This window comes from Haliotis rufescens, unplaced genomic scaffold (genome assembly GCF_023055435.1).
Source record: "Haliotis rufescens isolate VD_foot unplaced genomic scaffold, xgHalRufe1.0.p SCAF_6, whole genome shotgun sequence".
In the NCBI taxonomy this organism is placed as follows: domain Eukaryota; kingdom Metazoa; phylum Mollusca; class Gastropoda; order Lepetellida; family Haliotidae; genus Haliotis; species Haliotis rufescens.
In genome coordinates, this window is record NW_025964334.1 from 9209980 (window position 1) to 9221478 (window position 11499).

The following is an 11499-nucleotide window of genomic DNA, read 5'->3' on the forward strand; positions in this document are numbered from 1 at the left end:
TTTTATAATTGGTAGTATGAATCAGAAACTGAGATTGTTAGTGGCTATATCCTCGAAGGGGTTAAAGTAGTGTAAAATGATTGTCTCCCTTGGGAGGGTATGTAAGACCACGTCTTTCAAAGTATTTTTTATTTCTGCCACGTTTTTTATCGTAATATATATGTGAATTTAATTTTGGCTAAATTTGTAAATAATCGCCAACAGCTGAGGGGATGATGGTAATCCGGCTGGGGTCAATGCAGGTAGCAAAAGTACTGTGAGCACCCATGGGCCCTAGTACGGTCATCTACCTTCAGATGATGGCGATCTATAGCCCTTTGTTTACATTGTATTGTTTCATGACTGTGTAGTGATATCTTTTTATGGTTGTATGCTACTTTTAAATATTAATTTGTGATATTCTAGTAATTTTACTGTCATTCGATGACAGGTTTTTATTTAGTTAGAATATATGTTTAAATAATCTATATCTTCTCGTCACGATAATGCTGAAATATTGCCGATTAGACGTAAAGCACAAACTCACTCACTCACTCGCTCATGGTACGACATGGCATGGCATGTAATGTCATTTTATATCATGTTGTACCATGTTATGTCACTTGTATCTATGGTTACACAACTGATAATAATCTAAGGTTTTTTGTTTTTTTGTTTGACGGTCACATTTATTTCTCGACCAAGCCGCTGAGTCCTGTAACAGCAGCCCCTGCCAGAACGGAGGCACGTGTGTGAACGGTCTGGAGATGTACACGTGTGTGTGTTCGCCTGTGTGGTCATGGATCAACTGTGAAGCAGGTAGGAAATCCAACATGCCTGATCAAACTAACAAATGTACGGCCATCAAATGCTGATATCACCTCAAATCTGAAAACACATGTTTATATCCTAGGTATACTCTTTAACGACACAATTGTTGTAGTTAACAATGTAGATTGAGGACTTAGGACTGTTTATGTATCACCTGTAAATAATATCTTTTATATACCTTCAATTAGTAATCATACACACATTACTGGCTCATGTGACCCTATATATGCAGCCCCCTGGAATGAGTTGTTGTCAAGACAACGACACAGCTGACCATGAGCTGACCCACGACCCACGACCCACGACCCACGTTACTTGTTGACCGTTGCATGGTGGTGAGGTGAGGTGAAATGGGGTTTATCGTCGCCTCCAAGATTATTATATAGCTTATATAGCGACGTGGATGTACGTGTATGTGTGTGTGTGGCTGCTTGTACTAGTCCGGACCGATGTCGATTTATAGTGCTAGCTCACTGAGATACCATGCCGCAGTTTAACATGAATACCCCACTCATGATTTATGAATTGTGTGTTCTTTAAAAGAAATGTGTACTTTTTTGGGAGGAGGGGGTAAAACAGGACTACAAACAAACATTTACAATTTCCCTTTTCAAAAACTAACCTTTTAGTATTACTAACGTTTCTCCAGAGATGGAAAACTCTGATTGTTTCTCTTATTTTGCCCACACCGCTGCATTTGATATTGTATAAGGTACAATACCTGCATGTAATTGCAAGAAAAAGGGTAGCTATCAGCCATAACTTTCAAGGGCCAAAAAAAGGTCCTTAGGAAAGACTGTCTCTCACAAGGTATGCTCCAAATCATCTGTTCTAACAGCTGTTATGCTGTCAACGCAATATAGCTGTGTAGTGAAGATTAAACTTACCAGTATTCACTCAACAAGCATATATACATCAGACGCAAGAGTGATGTAAGTCTTCGGTCATCTCTACCTGCAGACCATCTTGGACGAAACTGGCCTGGGAGTTCACTGGCGACCAAGGAACATGTAGATTTAGAAATATATGAACGAGTGTGGTTAGTTTCACGCTTAATTTCATAATATTGCAATAAAATCACACCATAAAGGGAAGATCGAAACCGTTTTGTGTGCGACGAGCAAACCCAACGGTTACCCAAACGCCTCTGCAGATGAAATTAGTAGAGGTGGTCTGCAAACATTATACCATGCAGACTTCAGTGACAATGGCTGCGTTTGTATGAAGAAGATACGTCATGTCCAGTATATCTGTGAGGATTCCGTAAGAAGATTCCGCCCGTCAGGATTCCATCCCCAACAACCTAAGCCTGTCGTATGAGGCCACTAAATCTATTGGGTCAGGCTCGAGGACTTGGCTGATGATATGTCATCGTATCCCAATTGCGTGAAGCGCGATTTATGATGTCAACCACTGGATTGTCTAGTATTTTCAGCGCGCATCCTGTAGCTAAAATTTTGCTGAGGACGCCGATAAACACAAGTAAAAGTATCTTAACTGCAGTTTCATTTTTACACTCATTTATATCATTGTTTTACACAAATAATACATATTATGCCGATTAACGTGTATTTAAGTGAGAGAATATATCCTTAATTTCAAATTTCTCCTATACAGCTTACCCATGTGATAATTTATCTTTGCCTGAGTTTGGGTACGTGTCTTGCAATGGTTGGCGACCAGACTTTGGACAGACTTGTTTGATTGACTGCCGGGCTAACTGAACCCTACCACGTGACATCGATGGGAGCCATGGTATGCGTGCGGAGCAGGTGGTACTTGGTCTTCAAACCCAGGAACGATCTAGTGTGAAGGTAATTGTTTTTATGTTTTATGAAACATGATATTTCAATGAGTGTTGAAATGTGTTATGTTGTATTTTCACACTGGTGTGGCAATTTCAGACAAAGATTTTTTTTATTCGTTCTTATACGTAATGTATCATCTATAATATATCACATTATTCAAAGAGTTGTGGGGTAGCTTCGTGTTTAAATAGTTTATTTGTCACCACGATAGTCCGGGTTCGATTCCCAACGTGGATACACTTTGTGAAACCCATTTTGGTGTTCCCTCCCGTGATATTACATCATTATATAATATTGCAAAAAGCGGCGTAAAGTCATATTCACTCATTCAGCCTATTTACTCACATCTACGAATCTGTATAAGGTTTGTGTATGGTTTGTTTTGTTTTGCAGTTTTAAATAATAATCTTGATCACGTCGGCCTTTACTTGATGACCAGACAAATAAAATACGTCAACGCCACTCACACGTCCTGCCCTACCGGTTGCATCCAGCACTCACACAACTAGTATTAAAAAGTAAGTGTTTCTCTTTTGTCAAACCAGTGGTTGGTATTATGAGCCCCATACCGTCGGGGCAAGCTGTCGACCAAGTCACCGAGCTTAACTGCCCACTTCCATATAGTCGCCTTGTACATCAAGTGGTGGGACCCGGGGAAGTACCTGTGCGATTCTATGAATATGATTCTATTACGGTAATGATGTCTGTCTGTACCTGTGAACTTAAACCATTGTTGATTTTGGAAAGGATTTTGTAAAAACATCAAAACATGAATTTCTACACAGATGAGGCTGACCCCATCGGTGCATCTAGTGGCACCCTCGGCAGTACAGGTTCTTGTGATGACGTCAGTGCCATAAAAGAACAGTATATGGCATCACTGAAGAAATCGGACTTTCACCCTGCATGTCTCAAACATATGGAGATGTGTGTACCTGCTAGTGTCAACGTTCGATGTTGATGTCAGTGGGCCTTTCTAATGGCGTTGCCTACATATGACGATGCTATGGTATTTATACCAACGTTCTTTAACATGTATTTTAAAGACCTCGATAATGAGTGAAGATTACGTGATAGATACTGGGCTTGCTTTGACATTTTATTATCATAAAAAAAGACGGTTTATCAGTTTCAACAATCGAAGTGTACATAAGCTCGTGTTAAAACTTATCTGTGGTGATGATACACAGTTAACAGACACTGATCATGTTCATTTCCAATCAACTTAAATCTCTGCTCTACAGTACCACATAATACACATACTATTCTCACAAGCGCATGCTTAGGGGGTAGTCGAAATTCATGCGGACTCTCTTGTAGCAGAGATTTCTTTAGGGAAATGGTTTTGTCGCTTTAATATTCATATCTATGATTATGATTATGATGATTATCACGTCAGAAGACCCTTGTGTTGCCATCATTGACACGAATGAATCTCATAACGTAATAAACATCTTCAATACTAATCGCCTTTTTTCATCTCTTGTCTCCAGTGTTATATCTGCCTCTGGTCATCCTCTTGCATGACCTAGTAGCCACGTGAGTTGGCATCATTCGTTTTAGTTTTGATGCATATAAACTGAAGGCCAAGTTTGTTTCTTATGTAGTTGAGAATTTAAAGAACATTTTTGCTGAATATGATTGTGTCTATTTATCCATCACTCATTCCTGCAACGGCTTGTAAAAAGATTTGTGCAAAAATGAATTTAAAGAAGACTGGAGTAAGAAGTGAATGTGAACCACATGACCCCTACTATGTTTGAAATGTTGCAAATCTGTTCCAAAAAAGGCAAATAATAGATAATAGACAAAGATAAGAAGTCAAAGATACCCATCAGCAGTTGTGTATTATGCGAATTATATTTTTACTTTCTGAAAGTTTTAATAAATCAAATTATGTTAAAATAAAACCATGTAGTATTCTTTCTGTGCTGGCTAAGCGCAAGTATTATTAATATTTTGGATATAATATCGCTAAAATCGGATATGTTGAATTGAATTATCCATGAGATAAAACTAACCAAGAGGAATAGTTGTTTCATTTGCTCCTTAGTTTATTATAACAATTAGTGTATGTCATCCGTTGTATTAGTTTTGTCATTAAGTGTTCATGTTGTGCAATACACTAATTACATGTACATATTTCATCTGCGTTTATACATGTGGCATATTCATTACGCGATTATCCACGCGATATTTGAGACATGCAAATTCATCAACCCTCACACTTAAATGAACAAAACACTTATCTCGAGTTTATGAATAAACTAATGGTAAAAACACACTGAGCTTGACGACCAAATTAGTATTCCCCAGCGAGTAACCTATACAAGTCAGACAAAGAAACTGTTGTCATATTGGTGTAATCAGGCAGACAAGGAAGAACGTGTCAGCCAATAAGAACATTGCATTATTCTGGGGAATCCCAACACGTAATGTGAAAAGTGTTTGACATACATTATCAAGGACCATAATTTTCGGGTAATTGTGACGGATAACATGGGCGAGTGAGCAGACAATGACAGTCAATGACAGACTTGTATATAATCATCAGAATAACCCAAGGTAACCCTGGACGTATCAGTTTCTCTTTGTCTGGCGTTCGTGTTTACCTTTGGAAGGGACTATTGTTGTTGCTATAGACGTCTCTTTTTGGGTTTAGATATCAGACAAAGACCACAAACTACGATATATATATTTTATTGGTATTGTTTGTACCTGAAGTTCCGCCTTATGCCACAAGTCACTCTTTAAAGAGTTGCATTAATGTTAGAATAATATAACAACCTACGTCCAAACCCTTAAACCTGCTAATGGAAATAAAACAATGTCTGTTGTATGTCAACATTGCAAGGGATATACACGTTGTCAGCAGTTTGATATTAAGAATGATAACGTGAATACCGCTATACAAAATCTTCGTCATGTGACGATTAGGGATACCCAAAATATTATACAACAATCTGATATGACCTCGCCCGCCATAGCTTGGCCCAACTGTTTGTCTAGACACAGGTCAAGTCAGAGTGTTTTGTTACCTCTTGGAGATCTACATCATACACACGATTACACACACACACACACACACACACACACACACACACACACACACACACACACACACACACACACACATTCATTGATTAAGTCGAATCATCTCTGATGTGTACTGATGACCATAGGAAAGGGAATATTTTTCTTCCGAATAAGGGCATGAGGTTTTGTGAAGACACAAAAAGTTCACAAGAGCAGCTTTTATGAATACTGATCGGTGTCAGATTGAAAATATGTCTTAACCGTACTTATTTATCTGTTACAGTATCGGCAACGTTTAACACTCGTATGTTAACCATTGTTTCGGCTCACAATCTAACCATGTATATGCGAGGAGTGAGTTTACCTTGGTATTGCAGACAATGTGACATTGAACAGTCTATAAAATGGAGTGTCTTTGACATGTTTAAAGTACAAGGTCTCAAAATACATATACCAGCGATAAGGTACATATTACACTTGTTTGTGAGGCGAAAGCTCTTCAGAGACTGCTATACACGAAGCTGTTGTCAAGGCAACAGACAGTAAACAGTCCAACCAGGAAGTTCCCAGAACTCACGCGAAACTCTAATCCCTAAACAATATCTATGATTATGTTCAACTTGGCACTATCAATCATAATGTTCATACACCATCGTACGCTTAACTGTAACATGAATTCTAGTATTTATTCACTTCTGGGCAAACACCCATTCGTCATAACTCACATCGCGATGTCAAGGCTATTTCCGTGAAGACATGTTCTGACATTCATTCGAGGAAGTTATGTTTGGAATCACGCGGCAACGTTCCAAAATATGTGTTTACCCTGAACTGCTTTGTCTCAACCTTGGATCGTTGCTTGTGTTGTCAAATGGATTTTTTTAGTCAAGTTTATTTCCTGGTCGGCGTTATGTAGCTCTATAACTGTGTATAACAGCATCGTTGTAAAGAAGGTCCATAACCTCAAGACGTTTAACTGTATTATAAAGGACCGCCACCGTGGTCTAGTGGTCCCCAGCCGCGTCATACCAAAAGACGTTAAAAAATGGTACTTGCTGTTACCTTATCTTGCGCTCGGCATTAAGGGGCTAAAACAAGGACTGGTCGGCTCGGAGTCAGTATACTGTGTCTGAGTGGGGTATTCATGTTAAACTGCGGCATGGTAGATCAGTGTGCTAGCACTATTAATCGGCATCAGTCCGGACTGGTACAAGCAGCCACACACACACACATACACGTGTCATGCACGTCGCTATATAAGTGCAATAATCTTGGACGCGACGTTAAACCCCATTTCACCTCACCTCACCTGTATTATAAAAATGTTGACAATGGACATTCACGTGAGGATCCGGGCTAATTGGTCTTCAGCAAGCCATACTTGTAAGAGGCGATTAACGGGATCGGGTGGCCAGACTTGTTGACTTGGTTGATGCTGAGGATGTAAATCACTGGATTGTCAGATCGAAACTCGATTATTTACAGACATTCGTCATAAAGATGGAATACTTGAGTGGATAGCAGGTAGTAATTACCCAGTTTCGGACAATAGGAGGAAAACAATAGCATTCCAGAGGATGGAGGATGACATTCCAGAAGATAACAATAGCATTCATGAGGAGTGAGGATAACATTCCAGAAGATAACAATAGCATTCCAGAGGATGGAGGAGGAGTGAGGATAACATTCCAGAGGATAACAATAGCATTCAAGAGGATGGAGGATAACATTCGTATTACAGATCACATCATTATTAACTTTGAACAGAGAGCGGTATAGCCTGATGGAATTTTCTAAAAAAATTGGTTTTGTTATGATAACTTTGTATCCGAAAGAGTTTAAAAGTTCCTGTTGAGTCATTTCCACTGATTGTTTTAAAGTACTGACTAGCGCTATAAATGATTTTTTTATTAAGCAGACATGAACACTAAAGTCCTTTCGTAATGCAGATACGCCTTATACGTTTTCATCTTGCATGCATTCGTCTATACCATTAACTAATTGTGGTTCGGGCATTTTTAGTAATGTTACCACCCTTTTCAATGATACTTTTAAATCAGTGACACATTTTTAGCGCACAGCTGTGTTATTAATAATGTAAACCTTGTGTACTCAGTTATGTGCGAATCAACAGTTCTCGTGAGAAACGTCTTTCGCAGTTTCACATCAGAATACCTGTATTTCTTATTATTATATTCACAATTAGTAGCTCATAGTCCTTACATTATCTGTTACTATATACAAACACCGCCAGTAGTCTGTAGTATGTGTGATATTATATTAAAACGCCGTCACACAGTCTGTATCATGTTATATATCTAATCTGTCAAATCATTAAGCTGATAAAATGATACAATACAGTTAGCCTTTTCATCTTGTGTCACGAAAAGCACACTTAGTAATTCTTGTACTGAATCGCACCCTGTTCAATGTGTGTCGAAGACATATTTGCTTACACCCATATTTTACGTATGTAAAGGGTTAATCGCCTCCGGAGATGAAGATAAAAACCATTCATTCTTTTTTCAGTTAGTATCACGTTTTTAAGTAACACCCGAGTACGGATTTTTATAACAAATGTAAGCCTTTTTGTATGTAATTTACAGGGAGTCGACAGTTCCCATTGGAATATGATTATATGATTTATATGATTGTTTAGTCATACCAATATAAATATAAAAACATCTCCTCATCGTTTTTCCGAAGTCATGTCAGCTGCTGACTGGGATCCAGTTAAACTGAGAATCGTTTTCCGCGCAAATTCAACCGATTTTGATCTTTTTCTTAAAAATTCCACAACTTCAATTTGTTTGAATCGGGAATTGTTACCAAAACTTAAGGATTTGTTAGTGTACTTTTTGCAGGGAATAAGAAATTATAAAATTACCAATCTATTCCATCAGAATTATTGCGGTGAAATATCTTTGAAAATTTCAAATTGTGAATTTAATTGGTATAGAGAGGCAGAGATCCTCATTGTGAACGTATTGACTATCTCAGGCAGAACGCGGTTTGTTTGTTTGAAGACGGAAAATATAAATAACATCGTCTGCGAGCTCATAATTCTGAAGGCTTAGTTAGAGATGTTTGATGTGCAAGAGAATTTGTAAAAAGGTGAGTACAATTTTTCTTTTACATATTATGCATATGTTTAACCCTTTACCTGAGGATGCTGGGAATTGCAGACAAAAACCCATAGAGATGTGAAACCTCAGCAGGCAAAGGGTTAGCATACAATAATGTACATATTCTGCCAACTATCATTAACCATTCGTTTTATAACAATTCAAGGGTTAAGGAAGGATGTATGCGACATATACGCTTTTGTATACGCAGGTTAAAAATCTTTCTCAACTATCATTCTGTTTTTGTTCAAGTTGTTATCTTTCGATTCTGTTTCTTTAACGATATACTTGAAATGAAACTGCTCTCGCTTTAAAGTGTTCGCTGTCTTTGATGTTCACAACGCATGCAGACGCTCGTGAACAATGCATGAGCAGTGGCAATTGGTAATATACGCGTTGTTTGTTTCAGAGATACTAATAATGTCTGTGCTAATAAAATAATTACGACAAAATTTACTTCTCGGTACATGATAATATAGGCGATAGGCGAAGGTATAAATAACCGTTTAGATGCCAGAATGGTCTGGCGCAAAATCCACGCCCGACATAAAAAAAACCATAACATTGACAACTCAACCAACCCCGCCAAAAAAGCAAATAATCTCGCCAACCACTTTTCGGCCGTTAGCAGTAACACCAACTTCAGTCAAAAATTCCAAGGTAAACTTGAAACAGAAAACAAACCCACAAAAGAACCAAACAATAACAATCTAGAAATTAATCAACCCTACACAATGGAGGAGCTCCTCTACGTAATCCAAAACAGGAAAAAGGGCACAGCCCCAGGATTAGACCTAACTTCTTACCAAATAATTAAAAAACTCCCCCTAAAACTACTCCAGGCACTACTCAAACTATACAATCTCATCTACCTACACGGACAGGTTCCTACTCCCTGGAAACAGGCCCTAGTCATACCAATCCCTAAACCTGATAAACCAGATAATCAAGCTAACTCATATAGACCAATATCCCTAACTTCAAACTTATGTAAAGTAATGGAATCAATGGCTAAAAATAGATTACAACATTACTTAACCCAAAATAACATCATAAACCCAGATCAAAGCGGTTTCACTCCTGGCCGCTCAACCCTAGATAACCTCGCCCGACTAGAACAAGATATTAAGACAGGACAACTAAATAAACAATATACCACAGGCATCTTCTTGGACTTCTCTAAAGCTTTCGACATGGTATGGCACGATGGGCTAATACAAAAACTTTAAAAAATAGGACTCAAAGGTCAGATAATAAACTACATCCATGACTTCCTAAACAATCGTAAAATAACCGTGGGTATAGACCAAACTCTATCGGACCAATGTCCCTTAGAAAATGGCACTCCACAGGGCAGTATCCTCAGCCCCACCCTCTTCAATATAATGATAAACGATCTATTCGAGGGCCTATCCCCTAAAGTAAACACATCAAAATTCGCGGATGATGGAGCCATCTGGATCCGCACTAAAAGCATGAAAATGGTCCAAAATTTACTCCAAAAATCTCTTCAAAAAATACAACAATGGGCTGACAAATGGGGCTTCTCCCTTAACTCAGAAAAAACAACAGGAATAGTATTCAAACATAAAAACATAAAAACATGACCCCCCCCCCCCCCCCCCCCCCCCCCCCCCAGCTAAACAATCAAACAATCAAATTTCAAAAACAAACCAAATTCTTAGGACTTATTTTCGATGAACATCTCACCTGGGATGCTCACATCCAAAACCTAACAACTAAATGCAGTAAAGACCTAAACACCCTAAGATGCCTAACTGGCTCTAACTGGGGAGCCTCCAAAGATACCCTCCTCTCTCTCTACATATCACTAATTAGATCAAAACTAGACTACGGCTGCGCCATACACAACACCCTAAACAACTCTCTATCTAAAAAACTTGACTCAATACAATATCAGGCTCTCAAACTAACTACAGGCACCCAACATGGCACCTCCTACACCTCACTTCAGACCTTAAAAGGAGAAATGCCACTAAGTCTACGCAGGGAACAGCTAAGCTTAAATTTCTGGGCCACGTCCCAATCAAACCCTCTAATCCAAAACTTAATAAACCAAAACATCAGCCCCAAAAACCAAGCTCTAGCTCGTAAACACCCCTTACTTACCCCAATATCCCAAAGAATAACAAACTACGTAAATGAACACCAAATTAAAAATTTTAAACAAAACTGCAAACAATCAAATATCTTCACCCCTAAACTTAAAATACCCAAAATAGACACAACACTAGCTAGCCAAATAAATAAACAAACCGACCCAAACATAGCTAAAACTACCACACTAGCATACATACACGAAAATTGGCCAAATTGGTGTCACATTTACACGGACGGATCCTCAGATCCGACCTCCAAACACACAGGTTTCGGAGTCCATACCACACAACCAACTAAAACCACACAATCCTTCCGACTCCCAAACAACCAATCAATATTCACGGCAGAACTAATGGGCATGGCCTCAGCCCTCCATAATCAAGAATCCAAAAACCACAAAAAAAATCCTAATACTTAACGACTCTCTAAGTGGACTGCAAGCCCTCCAAAACAAAAATACCAAAAACCGACCTAAATTAATAAAGCAAATACTTAAAAGCTCCAACGACATAACTAAGGCAGGCAAACAAATAACCTTCTCGTGGATACCCGCCCATGTAGGAATATACGGTAATGAAAACGCCGATAAAGCAGCTAAA